The sequence below is a fragment of the Mauremys mutica genome, chromosome 22 (genome assembly GCF_020497125.1).
Source record: "Mauremys mutica isolate MM-2020 ecotype Southern chromosome 22, ASM2049712v1, whole genome shotgun sequence".
NCBI classification, from domain to species: Eukaryota; Metazoa; Chordata; order Testudines; family Geoemydidae; genus Mauremys; species Mauremys mutica.
The window spans coordinates 11667244-11681540 of record NC_059093.1 but is presented as its reverse complement, the minus strand read 5'-3'; the positions used below and the strand labels follow the sequence as shown (position 1 = coordinate 11681540).

General features: G+C 44.5%; 1 protein-coding gene and 1 long non-coding RNA gene across 9 annotated transcripts in view; one reads left to right on the top strand and one right to left on the bottom strand.

Annotated features, from left to right (window-relative positions):
- Positions 1 to 14297, bottom strand: part of OPCML (opioid binding protein/cell adhesion molecule like) — an 823390-nt gene that overhangs the window by 147949 nt on the left and 661144 nt on the right. The gene's annotated exons all lie outside the window — the stretch shown is intronic.
- On the top strand, positions 2921 to 6743 carry LOC123354651. Its single transcript, XR_006574795.1, has 3 exons — positions 2921 to 3008; positions 3765 to 3853; positions 5919 to 6743. It is a non-coding gene; the product is annotated as an uncharacterized LOC123354651 (long non-coding RNA).

Sequence of the window (14297 nt, the reverse complement as noted above, 5' to 3'; positions counted from 1 at the left end):
AACCCAAACTAAATCATCCTAGCCAGGGCTTTGTCAAGCCTGACCTTAAAAACCTTATGGGCATGTTCTGGTGCTCCTGGTCGTGTTGTGGTGATGACAGCACTGGTCCCAAGCAGAAAAATTCAGCTCTCAATTTTGTGGCTCCACTCTCTTGACCCCAGCAAATTTGGGGGCATTTGGATCTAGGTTTTGGTTAAAAAGTGAGTGACTAGTCTTCAAATCCCAGTGCTGCTAACTCGTGCAATTTTATCACTGGTCTCTCAATATTTGGTGTTTTTGTAAGAACCTCCTCCTACACTCAAAAAAGTAAGTACATGTTGAGCACTCACTGCTGCAGAGAAACGTGTGAAAATGCGAACCATAAATGCTGAAAAGCCAGAGGACAAATAAAAAGACCCCAAATGTACTTATCCATTTTAAGCCACATGATTTCTAAGCCCACAAAAGCTTGTGCTGAAATAAATTTGTTAGTCTCTAAAGTGCCACAAGTACTCCTGTTCTTTTTGGGGATACAGACTAACACGGCTGCTACTCTGAAATAAGCCAATCTCATTATTTTGGGGGCTTTACTTGTCATTTTTGAATGCTCGGGGCTGGCAGTTCTAAAACTCAGATCTGGATCTGAACTTCCTTTGTCACCTAGCTCCAAGGGGACTCCTTACAAGACAACACAGGCTTTCCTGTAGCAAGAAAATGCAAAACAAAACAATCTTTCTGCTTCAATTGAATCGCCCTGGGGGAAAAGAAATAACACATAATGGGCCTATTTCACCACTGAATTGCTCCAGTTTCACACATGTGTAACTCTGCTGAAATCAACAAGGTTACACGAGCATAAAACCAGAGTGACGCAGGGGTGACTCAGGGTGGAAGAAATGGCTCACATATTCAAAGTTGCTTTTGCAGACTCCACAGCACACCGGTTTGCACGTTCCCCTGAATCTCTGATTCCACAAGGTTTCCCTGTGCTCATTGCTAACACCCACTCAATTAATATTTTTTAAAAGCTATTTTTCATTTAGATTTAAATACTAAAAGATGCCCATCCCAGACTCCAACATTATTAATTATACAATAAATACAGTTAAATTCAACCTCGGCAGTATTCAAAGCATCAGTTCCACGGGAACTCAGCCAGCCACCTACCCTTCTCATTATCCAGGGAACAAATCCTCAGCCTTCTCCAAATCCCCTACCCAACAGGTGTCCTGGGCAAGGGGCTCAGAAAGTCACAACATTTGGGCTATCTGGAACCAGGAGCAACAAGTTCCAGAGTCCCGAGCCCTCAGAGGATACGTCTCCACTGCAAAGAACAACCTGCAGCACCGAGTCTTGAAGTCCATGTCATGGGGTCTCAGAGCCAGGTCAAGGGGTCTCAGAGCCTGGGCTGCAGCCCAAGCCTGAGCGTCTACCCTGTTATTTTTAGCCCCACAGCCCAAACCTTGTGAGCCCCAAGTCAATTGACCTGGGCTCTTTTACTGAAATGTAGACGTACCCATAGAGAACACCCTGCCAGGTGCCCCCTCTCCTTTATAATGCGGGGAGCTCAAGAACTTCTGCAAAGCATGGCAGTGGTCCTGGAAGAAAGGCGAGCCCTCTGGCAGGACCGCCAGGCCATGTAGGGCCTCTGAAATCCTCTCCCTCCAGGGACAGCCCATGTGCTGCTGCCACCCCACAACTTGATATTAAATTAATCCACATTGGTTTTGCCCTCCCCATAGCGCTGGTGGGAGAAGGCTGTTCAGACTGCCCGACTGACCTGGGCTGTGTGAGGAACTCCACGGCATGACAATGGTGGGGCTGGTTTAGGTGATTGCTGAAGAGCTCTGGAGCAGGAAGTCTTATTACATTTATTTCTCAAGCCTTTTTTTGGGGGGGGGGCAGCATGTTTTTGGAGGGGGGGTGTAGCAGGTGTCCACATCAATTTACTTCACCACACAGCCTCCCAAATCAGTGCTGGAGAGGGAAAGCAGCTATCAAACTCGCAGAAAATGAGACAAAGATATTGCAGGCCAGAGCTGAGATTTCTCCAGGGGAAACCCATCTCTGGCTAAATCCTGCAGCCTGGGCTCTGGAAGCAGGGGAACTATTGTAGTTCTGGTGCAGCGGGATGCAAAAGAGGCCCCCGCAGCAGGTCTGGGTCCCCTTTGCGCATCACAGTTCTGCTGGGCTCCTTAATGCGGCTGGAGTACTGGGTGCAGATCCACCTTCCAGTGCCACTGTGGAGGTATGGAGAGTGCAGTGGTTATGGGAGTGGCTGCAGCCCTGACCGCAACAGCAGCTATGGGGTGGATCTGCTGGTATCACAACTTGGAGGGAGGTTTCCCTGCCTTCCTGACCCTGCACAGCAACCCTGAGCCACGGGGCAATATTCATTCAGGAACCACCCATGCAACAGAATTTTTCTCAATAGCCACCCACATCTTAAAGAGGAAGCCATAGTACAACCCACAGCAAAACAAACAAACAAAAACAAAACACATACCTTTTCTCCCAGCCTGAGACAGAACTTCGCCTTGACAAGCTGTCAGTCATTGCTAGAACATGGCCAAAAAAATCAGCCTCAAACAAATTTGTGAATTGGGTTTTCTAAACCTTTTATCATTTTTGTTGCTCTCCTCTGGACTTTGTCCACTTTCTCCATGTCTTCCTTACAGTATGCTGCCCAGAACTGGACACAGCACTCCAACTGAGACCTCAGCAGTACTAAGTAGAACAGAAAATTACTTCCTCTAGGCAGGCAGCTGCCCCACGCCCTAAGAATTTAGGCTGCAGCAAGCCAGTGGGGCTGCACACATGAACAGCCAATCAGAAAATGGCTAATTTGGAGCCAATCAGGGCCCAGATTGGAGACAGCCAATCAGGGCCAGGCTCAGCCATATATAAGGCTGCCCAGAACAGCAGCAGGTAGTTTGTCCCAGGCCTTTGAAAGGGGAAGGTCTGTCTCCAGAGCAGGGTAGGTAGCACCAGGAACCACACAGTGCTGGGCAGGCCTGATGGAGCAGAAGGTAAGTCTAGCCAGGTATCTGCCTGGCTGCAGGCCCTGAGGGGAAGGGGCTAGCTGGTGTGAGGGGCTGAAGGGGAAGTGGCCCAGGGATGTGGTCAGATGGAGGGAGAGAAGGAGGGCAGGATGGCTGCCACTAGAGCGTCCATGGGTTGGGACCCAGAGTAGTGAGTGGGCCTGGGTCCCCCCCTTGCCTTACACCTGGCCAGTGGGACTGGCTGTCTGGGGCTGCACCAACCCCCTGCCAAGAGTGGTGTGACTTTGGGGGTGCAATTGACACCCCAAAGGGGTATAGATGGACTAAGGGGCACTGCTGGGGGGCAGGTCTGGAAGAAGATGCCATGAGTGGAGACTGATGTGGGCTCAGATGCCAACCAAGGGTGAGACACCACCATGAGAGGGTGCTCCACTGGAGTGAGCTAATTTCCAAGGATGACCCTCAGGAGCTGCTGAGGTGGTGAGTCCCAACCTTGTCTCACCTCCCATATGACAGTCCTGAATGATAGTTGCCTTTTTCACAACAGCATTGTGTTAACTCGTATTCAGTTTATGATCCACTGTCATCCTAGATGTTTCCTACAGGAATACCACCTAGCCAGTGTATCACCCTGGTTGTAGTTGTGCACCTGATTTTTTTCTTCCTAAATGTAGTATTTTCCACTTGTCTTGATTGAATTTACTCTTGTTGATTTCAGATTGTTTTCCTAATGTATCAAGGTACCTTTGAATTCAATTTGTCTATGTTTCCACTTTCTTGTAGGATTCCTTTTAGGTTTTCAGGTCATTGAAGAGTTCCTGATGGAGCATGTTGGCCTGTTACTACCCTTCCTAGCTTTCCTTTGAAACAAGGTAGTTTACTGTTGTCCTTTTAACTTCAATAGGGCCAGGATTTACCCCTTGTGCCACAGCTCTAACTGCTGTCAGTGGGAATGGCGGACATGCCACTGAAAAATCAGGCCCCTGGCTACTTAAGAGTAGCTCTTCCCTTCTGCGTACTAGTTCCAAGAGGTATAAGCAGGAGTATTGAGTATAGCGCAGTGCAGAACGCTCACTGGCAGCTCCAAGCGAGTGCTGACAGACCTCAGTCCTACACAGGCTGTCTCTTGGAAGCAATGGGTCTTTGGCAATTCTGGTTTCAGTCACAAACCAGACCATCACTGTCTTGCCCATGTGTGCTATTTTCTGCCTCCAAGCCTTTTCTCTTTGAAGTCTTTCCCCTCTTTGCACCCTCACGCCTCCGCTGTTCTTTTATTTCTGTTTTGCTTCTCTCTCCTCTTTTGATGATGGGCTCTTTTTGTGCATTTCAGTCTTTTCTGTGCTCTTTCTTGTACAAGTTGCTGGGCTGTTCTTTTTTCAATGTTACTTTATTCTCCATTCATTGTTCTCTCCTGGATTTTCCTCTGGTCTCTTCCTGGCTTTGAATTGTTTTTTGTGTGTCTTATGCTTTGTGTTCCCCTTGTTTTTGTAGGGTTCAGACTATATTCTTTTTCTTGTTTGCATGCCTTCCTTTCATCTATGAAAAATAACTTTCTACTCTAGATGTTGCTTAGTTATCTCTTTGATAAGTCACAGCACCTATCAGAGCATTAAGCTATCAGCTTGGGCATTGCTGGCACCTGCTCACTAAAAAGGGTATTCAAGGTAAACTGAAAATTGTATCCAGGATAAAATCTCACCCTTTCCACTAGGCAATGCAGCAAAATTCCCCCTACTCTAAGTGCAAAACTGGTGAATTGTGGTGGGCTTGAAGTAATTTCTAATGAGCTGTTTATGGCAAAATGAATGTGTTCTCAGCCTAGGTAAGGCACGTTTTGCAGTATCATGCAATACTATGGCTCAGCAGATTGGGCTAAAGAGCAGTTTATGAGCGCCACATTGAAGCCAATGGCAAAACTTCCATTGTCTTCAGTGGGCGATGGACTGGGCCTAAGATAACTGACTAAAAGTCGTTATCCCAATGTTTGTTTGCTGGCCCATGTGGAAGGAGCCAGTGATCTCAGTCCAACTCCTGGTTGGCAGTCTCCCCAGGGAGGCTGAGGAAGAAATTAGGCAGGGATCTTAGTACCCCTGTAGGTATCCCTTCCCTGTCTGGGTTAAGGGGTGCTTACAGGACACGGGGAGTGGGAGCCTGTCCTGCCTATTCCACAGACAGACCACTGCAGTCTCCCAAGCAGTCAATCTGCCACTTTCACCAGCACTGACAGTACAAAGTCCCCAGGCACCATTACCTTGTACTGGATGCAGCCAAAACCTGCCGTTCCCAATGTCACATTTTAACAGCAAGGGAATGTTGCCTAATCACTTGTTAGGCTAAATTATGCAAATATATGTAAATATTCATGCAAATTAGGCACAGCCCTTGGGTAAGCCTTCAGTGCAGTCCTTGATGACATAAAATTTCACAATCTTGACAGATGATGCTAGCTCAAAGGTGGAGGTTAGCCAGCCCCTGCTAATGTGCCCTGGGGGGGAATTAATTTCTATCTCCAAATGTGGCAATCACACTCACCTGCACCAAGGTGAAACTATCACCCTGGTCAAGTGTCCATTCCTGTATATGCCATGACATGCCACTAGTCACCATGGTATCCCAGGGAACAAGATGATGCTAGCACCTCCCTGGATGCTGTATCAGAAACAGGCCCAACCAGAACTATTTATTCAAAGCCCTGAACCTCTGGCAGTTAGGATCCAGATCCAGCCATCACCAGTTTGGGTTTTGTAAAATCAGAACCATTTCCACAGCTCCTGGTTGAAATTCAAATCCTGAGTCTGATCCAGTGTCCCATTAATTCAATGGAAGGATTCTGAATTCAGTGGCCTCTTGATCAAGTCCACTCACATGGGGGGGGGGGGGGAAATAAGCAGCCTGTGTGATCTGAATCTAAACTTTCTTTCCCTCTTCTCTCCCCAGGACCTTTGCTGTGATTAAACACTTGAGACCCCATTGATATGCAGAGCTGAAAGTGGAAAGGTGCATTATTGTATTATCCTGCCTCCTTGGCATGATCTCTGACTGAGTTGCTGAGTCAGATCCAGCATGAAGCTGGGAGGTAGTCACTTTAGGCACTAGCCAGTTTCAGAGGCTTTCAACCTCCATAAGAAGCCATCTTGAGATGTTCCTTTCCTTTGAGAGGTTCCCATGTCTCTCTCCCAGGAGTCTGCCTAGGATCCCTTGTAATGGTGTCAGCTCTAATTGGCTTTTACTGGCTTTTTGCTGTCCTGTGTCAGCCAGCAGAAGTGAAATAAAACATATTGAAGCTGGCTGGACCCATTTCAGTCCATGCCTTCCCCCTGTGGCCCAACAACTTGCACAGATGCCTACAGAAAGATTGCAAAACATTTTTTCTCAAGGCAACTGATGTGTTCCCCTTTTATTTCCTGCTGGGGAGACATTTTGCCAGCATAAGTGATTCCCCCCCTTCCTTTTAAAAACCCTTTGATTTTTGTTTTGTTTTCTTGCTCTCCATCCCCACAATTACAAAGCCTAAAGTCTGGGCGTAACAACTTTGCTTTTCCCAGCTGACATGATTTAACCTCTTGCAATGGAGATCAGCACAAGCCAATATTCTGAACCAAGGTGTCAGCAGAACACCTAATGATATTCTGAGGTGCAGTGGAGGGGACAACATGCTCAAATGTGGAGTATGATCAACATACCAGAGTCTTTAACACAATCTGAGAAGCAGCTGTACAAGCCAAAGGGGTGGGGGGGAAATCCCATAAATATAAAGGGAAGGGTAACCACTTATGTATGCAGTAACATCAAATCCCTCCTGGCCAGAGGTACAGAATCACTTACCTGTAAGGGGTTAATCAGTTCAATTAACCTACTTGGCACCTGACCAGAAGGACCAATGAGGAAAGATACTTTGAAATCTGGGGGTGGGAGAAAGTTTTGTTTGTGCTCTTTGTTGTCTCCCCCTTGAGACAAAGACCAAGCAGGTTGTCTGTTACAGCTCCATTTTGTTTCTTAAAGCTGTCCCCTTACTCCATTTTGTTCTTCTCCTCTGTGGCTGCCCCTCCCTGGCTGTTAAGCTGTTTACCAGGGCCTCTGCCCTTCTCAAAGGGAGGGCCCCTTAAGTTGTTTAACAAGAGCCATTGCCCTTCTCAAAGGGATGGCCACTTGTGCTGCGTGCTAAGTGGGACCACTGCCATGTTCAAAGGGTTAGTCCTGTTATCACCTTGTTAAACCTGGGCTTGGTGTAGGGTAGGCAATGTCCAGAGCTGCAAGACCTATTGGTTTTTAAGATCCTGGGCATGAGTCATAGACCTCATGTGCTTCTAAGTCACCTGGGGGCTCAGGACTTGTTCAGACATGTTCTATGCCTACCTGCAGTCTTTTCCCTGCTTTCTCTCCTCCCTGTAAGAGGGGCAGCCAATCGGAGCAACTGGTGGGAAGCTGCCTAGGTTTGCCTTTATAAACAGACATTTTCTGAATAGACTTTAGAAAGATTCCTGCATTGCTGCCTGGTCTGATCAGCCAGGGGTTCTGGGGGTTCCTTTCTCCGCTCTCATTTCATTTTTGAGCATACCCCTGTTTTTAAACTCCCCTCCCACGAACAACGAATTTTGTCTGGAGATCTCCTGATTATTGTGAACAAATTGAGTCCTCTCTGCATCCTCTGATGCTGCTGCTGTGCCTGCTTCTGCCTCTGCTGCTGCCTTGGGGGCTGGTAAGAATCCCTCTGTGAAACTTTCTATACTTTTATTATTTTAGCTGCTGGCTCCATCTCCCCAGCACACAGACTCAAGCTAAACCTTGGTCTGTGTTTTAAAACCTCTCAAACTCTGTGGCACTCTGCCACTAAAAGTAAGTTTGTGCTGCTGCTAAGCTCTGCTCCTGTGGGCTTTGCTTTGGACTCACTGTTTTCAGCTGTATCCACTGCTGCAGCCACCTCCCTTGGCTTCCTTGGGGGCTGCCTTGGGAGCTGTATTCTGGGCACATCCCACTCTGCCCTCTAACTTCCCCATAGCATAAGGTGCACCATAGATTTTGTTTCTTTAGTTTAATAAGTCAGTTTGTTAAGATTATAAAGCTTGTAAGTCTCACCTGCCTTGCTATAGTTTGTTGTTTTGTTGCTCCATATAGCTGCTTGTTATAGTTCGCTTAGAATTGTGATATTTGTTGTTTTGCCTAGTCATTGGTTAAGATAGATTTAAAAAGTCATTGCCTGATTGAATTCTGTACCTGTTTTGTTACTTTGTAGAAGCTGCTTGTCATTTTATATAAGTTTGATTAAGTTAGAGGATAGATAAGGTTCTTGCTGCTCCAATCCCCTGCTGCCTTTTTCCCCTGTCTGCATCACCTCTGAACTTCCCAAATCCCCCCCACACACTGCTCTGTTGTCCTTACCTTGCAGGGCTTCAGAGTCTCTCGCTGCCTGCAGCTGCATCTCTCATCAGTTGCCACTATCATTCCCCCACTGCTCCCCTGTTTCTTGACCCAGCCTTTGGGTACACTCTTGCTATCACAGCCTCACAAATTAAGTCTACACTGCATAATTTCACTTATCACTCATTGTAGTATTGCACTGTGATTCACATTTTACTTCCACCTTTCTGATGTACTTTGTATTTGCATTAATACTATTGTGTTACATTGTGTATAAGGCCACCAACCACTTAATACATTCTATCTAAGATTGTTGACCATTCTATATAGAAGCTACTATTTATTCTGCATCTCCTTTTGGTATGTTTTACATTCCACACTGGATCTAGAGCTGTTCCTATATAAAGTTGAGTTGCTTATTACTGTACTGTATCCCATTGTGCTAAACCCCACTGTTAAACTCCCTACACTGTTCAATAAGAAACCCCCCCACCATCATTGTCTATTGTAAACACCCTATACACCCCATCCCATCATATTTCATGGTTAAATTCTCACCGCTCCCTTTTTCCTTTAATAAAGAAATTGGCACCCCACCTGTGTGGTAATTGCTCCCCAAGATCCCATATACCTGCTGGCAGGGACACAGGTAAACCAGCTCCTAACAAGATCCTGAAATGAGATTTCTAAAATGACAGATTGTAAGTAATAGCAAGGAAATGTATTTATCTTTTGTTTTAGCTTGTGAATTTTCTCTATGCTGAGGTAACTTGCTTACTGTTTTGTAACTGGGAAGCAGAGTCAAAGGGGAATCCTTTGTTCTAAATCTCTTTATTTAGCCTGTAAAGTTATTTTCCATCTTAATTTTGCAGATGTGATACTTCTACTTTTTAAAAAATAAAATTCTTTTAAGAACCTGATTGTCAATGTCCTAAAAAACAGGGCTTTGGTCTGTGCTCACTTTGTTAACTTATTGGTTGGGGTATTATTCTCAAGCCCCCCAGGAAAGGGGGTGAAGGAGCTGGGGGGATATTTTGGGGGATAGGGCTCCAAGCAGCCCCTCCCTGAACAGTTGTTTAAATCACTTGGTGGTGGCAGCAATACTGTCCAAGGACAAGGAAAGGAAATTATGCCTTGGGGAAACTTGTAACCTAAGATGGTGGAATATAAGCTTAGGAGGTCTTTCATGTGGTTCCCCACATCTGTACCCCAGAGTTGAGTGGGAGGGAACCCTAACACATCAGTTAGCTTAGTCTACTCTGCCTGCAGCTATCTCAGCTCTTGAAATCACAGCCTAAGTTAGGTCAGTATTTAGACTTTGTTTATAACAGTGCCATGGATCTGCATAGCACTCTAGACATAAGGAACATATAAGCTAAGGACACTAACATCCCTGAACATTGTGATAAGTGCTGAGCATCTTCTGGTAAGGTTGATTTTACTGGGAGTTAATGGCTTTCAACACCTTTTGGGACCAGTCCCTGTCAGTCTCCTCTACTTGATAGGAGAGTAAAGAATGATGCTGTGAAAGAGAAGCTGTTGTGGAGCCAGGAGTGCAGGGGAGAAAGCTGTCAATCATCAGGTACCTCCCTTTCCCACAAAAGGTTCTGGGTAGGGAAGCTCTGGATAAAACTCACTATCTTCCAGCTGGGAGTCATAGTTACAGAAGGAAGTGTCACCTGGAGGAGCCTGGGCCTGCTGGGGTTATCAAAGGTGGATGTTTCTTTAAAAGCTTGAGACTATTTTTTTTATAAAACCCTCATAACAGGGTCTTGCTGCTTTATTGGACAACCTTGCTGCTAAATCCTGCCATGGATACATCTTTCTTAACATGGGTCTTCATAGAAGGCCAGACATCCCTGTGCCTAGTGAAGGGCTCTTTAGTTTGAGATCTGAAACCAAGGTCCAAATCATTTGTGATAACTTAAAAAAAGTGAGTAATGCTGGCAGACTGGTCATTAGCAGGTGAGATCAAACCTGGGACCTCTGAAGCTTAGTGCATGAGCTAATAGCCAACTGGCTGTTGCAGACTCATTTTATTGCTCTTTAAGTAGTCTTGGTGCCACTAGAGGGGAGAGAACACCATAGCTGTGAGGTGTGTGGGTTATAACAGCAGTCTTGACAAGGGAAGAGGTTGGGAACCTTGTGTTCTGGCAAATCCCAATATAGATAATTACATTCTGATTAAGTAAAATTGTGCACACTGTTGCAACAGAGTATGAACAAGATGCTCTTAGCTTTCTTGGACAAAACTCTTGTAGTGCTGTGGTTTTTGTTTTTTTAAAGGGGGCTATCCTGTGATCAACAGCAGTGGTGGGTGAAGTCCCAGCTCCTGGAGTCATGTGAGCACATGAAAATATCAGCTTCTATTTAAAGAGCTTCTAGCTCTCATAGCTATGAAGCCACACTTACAAATGTGACCCAAGTGCACCCTAAAGTTCAAAAACCAAAGGTAAACCAAAAAATCCAAACACCAATTGTACACTAATTGAGTATTAAACTATTCATTATGAATCCTTATTTACTCCATGATTTTAAGCCAATCTCAGCATTTTCAGCAGTCATGATTTTTGAATGCGTGGGGTTTGCAATGGTGGGATCCACTATAAATGTCCATTAAGGAGTTTTGATCCACTCATGGGCCAGGCTGTAACTCTCCTCAAAGCTCCCATGTACTATTTAGTGTCTTCTAAATGACCATCACCTGATGGCAGGGAAGGGCTAGCATTGGAATTGGGTTTAGTTTGCATCAACTCTCATCCTCATTAGTCTTTTTCATGAAACTGACATCAAGATTTGAAATCACCAACCTACTGATGTTTGGTAAGGATCTTAGATGCAAATAAAACTCCCAGGCCTGGGATGGAGACTGATTTTAGGTACTTGAGTCTGTATCGCTGCAGGTCATGCATGATCTGTTCTTAATCATCCCTTCCTCAGGTCTGAGCAGTAGCTGTCTTTACAGACTACATGGCAAAACCTCCCTCTAAACTTTCCAGTCTTGCATTAGCAAACAGAGACTTAGCACATGCCTTGCACTTTCTATGTTCAGATCACTGAGTCTTAACTAATCTTCCAAGCCTGAAGTAGCAATATCTCCATTTTGCATATGGGTAAACTCATGTGCAGACAGCATCAGTGGCCTGGCATACGGAGGGATCTATACACTGTTGAATAACTAAGATTCCTATGGACAAATTCTCTGCTAGTTTAAATTGGTGCAACTTGACTGAAATTAACAGAGCTGCATGCATTTACACTGGCAGAGAATTTGATCCCTGAACTGGCAGGTGTCACTCTTTCAAGGTACTATCTTGGGATCAAATTCTGCTCCTATTACAATAACTGGCCAAACCTTTACCATGATTCAATGGGAATAAGACTGGTCCCTCTATTATTACTACTGATTGTTCTGGTATTTTAGCTGATATTGTTGCATCCTACAATGTACAAAATCAAACCTGAACTGATTTACCTTGTGCACCACTGTGCACGCACACACCCTTCCATGTCCTGAAAAGGAGATAGATTCAGGGCAACAAACTTAAGTGGAAAGGCAGCATGCATCTCTGCTCTCAACAGCACTATCAACATCTGATGCAGCTGGAAGAACATTTCTAAAGATAAACTAAGGCTGAGCACGGCCTTCTCATCTCTGTATTGTGCAGTACATCCTCCTGGTAAAGTTTTAATAGGTTTCACAGTTTCATCATCTGACCATAATCAAAGACATTATAAAAGAAAGTTTAAAAGCTGAAGTTGTGAGATTTCCTATCTCAGGGCCCTTGGGCACAATGTGTTGCAGTTGAACAACAGCTACCTTGGGTTTTTTTTTTGTTTTTGGGAGTTAAGGAACAAGTTGTTAGGAAGAAAAAAAACTGCTTTAGAAACACTTGCTGATGAGATGAGTGTCTCTCTCTCTCTGATACATCCATCAGCATGGCATTTTCTTATAACAGCCCACTTTGATCAATGCTGCTGTGTCGGACATTGGGCATCTTTGCTTGTGCTGAAGAGATCAAGAATGGCATGTTGTGAATGAACCAAATTACCCCTGCTAGGTGTATGTGCCCCAGAAGCCAAAACTAGAGTATTGCTCCTACCAAGTAAATATGCACCCTCAATCTCCTTTCTGAGGTGCTGAGCACTCTGGCCTCCTGCAAAATAAATACTTAGGCCTTGATGCAGAGAGGTGTCTGGGTCCTTGCTTAACTCATTTCACCGGATGCTCAAAACACCCCTAGTTCTGCAACAACAAGAAAAGGCTTCTTTCTGGGTTAAAAATGGAGTTGAAAGCAGCAATATCCCTAGCAATAGGGGGAAGTTGACAGCACTGATTATACATTAGAGAGACAAGGTGGGTAAGGCAATATCTTTTACTGGACCAACTTCTGTTGGTGAAAGAGAGAAACTTTCAAGCTACACACAGTTCGAATCATAAATCAGTTGATCGGATAAAAGATATTACCTCACCCACCTGGTCTCTCTAATATCCTGGGACCAACATGGCTAGAACAACACTGCAAACTGACTATAAATTAACAGTTGTGAACTGCAGACAATTGATAAGGGAATCTAAAGGTATTACTGAAAAATCTATGGCTAGTAAGATTAAGGAAAGTAAGGAGGAGGGTTCTTTATGTATATCAGGAGCAAAAGAAATCCTAGCAATGATATAGATCTGTTGCTAAATAGACAGGGGATAGTACAGCTATAATATACTTAGACTTCAAAAAGATGAAGTACTGCCCAACATTCTGATTAAAAAATTAGCACTCCACAAAATGAATTCAGCACATATTAAATGGATTAAAAACTGACTAGCTGACAGAGCTCAAAAAACCCACTTGTAAATGGGGAATTATCATCCACTGGGGATGTTTCTAGGGGGGTCCCACAGAGAACTGCCATGACTCTATGCTTTTCAATATGTATATCAATAGCCTGGAACAAAATATAACATTATGCCTGGTAAAGTTTGCAGAGAACACATTTACCACTTGGAGGAATGGTAAACAATGAGAAGGACATATCAGTTCTACAGAGTTACTGGGATCACTTGCCTAGCTCATCTGAACAACACATTTTAATAGTGCAAAACACAAGGTCTAGGATGGAAAACAGTACATCAAATTTACAGGTTTGGGGGAACATAGTCTGGAAAGCAGTGACTCTGAAAAGGATTTAGGGGTTGTCACCATGCCTTCATGGATCATAGCTGAGAATACCAAATTCAGGACAAACTGCTGAGAAATAGGGCAGGCACACCCCAAAACTGGTGGTTATTCTCCCATACCATATACCAAACCAGCAATAAAAGTAAACTTCTGACTCATCACACTGGCTAACAAGAAGTCAGAAAAAGCAATCTCCTTGGACATTCCAGTCCTGGATTCAACACCCAGACACTAGACTTAAAGATGAGGGTTCTTTAAAACCAGTTTAATCAAACAAAAGGGTTCTTCTGATCCCAAAGGATGGGCCACATACTCAGGTCAATATATAACTCACATCTTACCCAATAATCACACTGTTGCTAATCCTTTAGTATCCAAAATCTAAAGGTTTATTTATAGAAAGAAAGGTGAGAGTTAAAATTGATTAAAGGAATCAAATACATACAACAATTGAAAAATTCTTAGATCAGGCTAATAGCAGTGATGGAATAAACTGCTGGCTTAATCAAGTCTCTGGCTGCTTCCAAATCATTGGAAGGTCCTCAGTCCCTTGGTTAGAATGCTCCCATTAGTATAAGTTCATAGTCCAGAGGTTTAAGCAGGAAAGAGGCAAAATGGAGGTGTTTCCAGGGCCTTTCATAGCTTCTGCCAACTGAAGGAAATCCCATTGTTCTTGCTGTGGAAAATTACAGGTAGCAAGATGGTGTTTGGGTTCACATGGGCAAGTCACATGTCCGTGCATGATTTTGCTTAGTCACAGCAGAAGCCATCACCTATACGT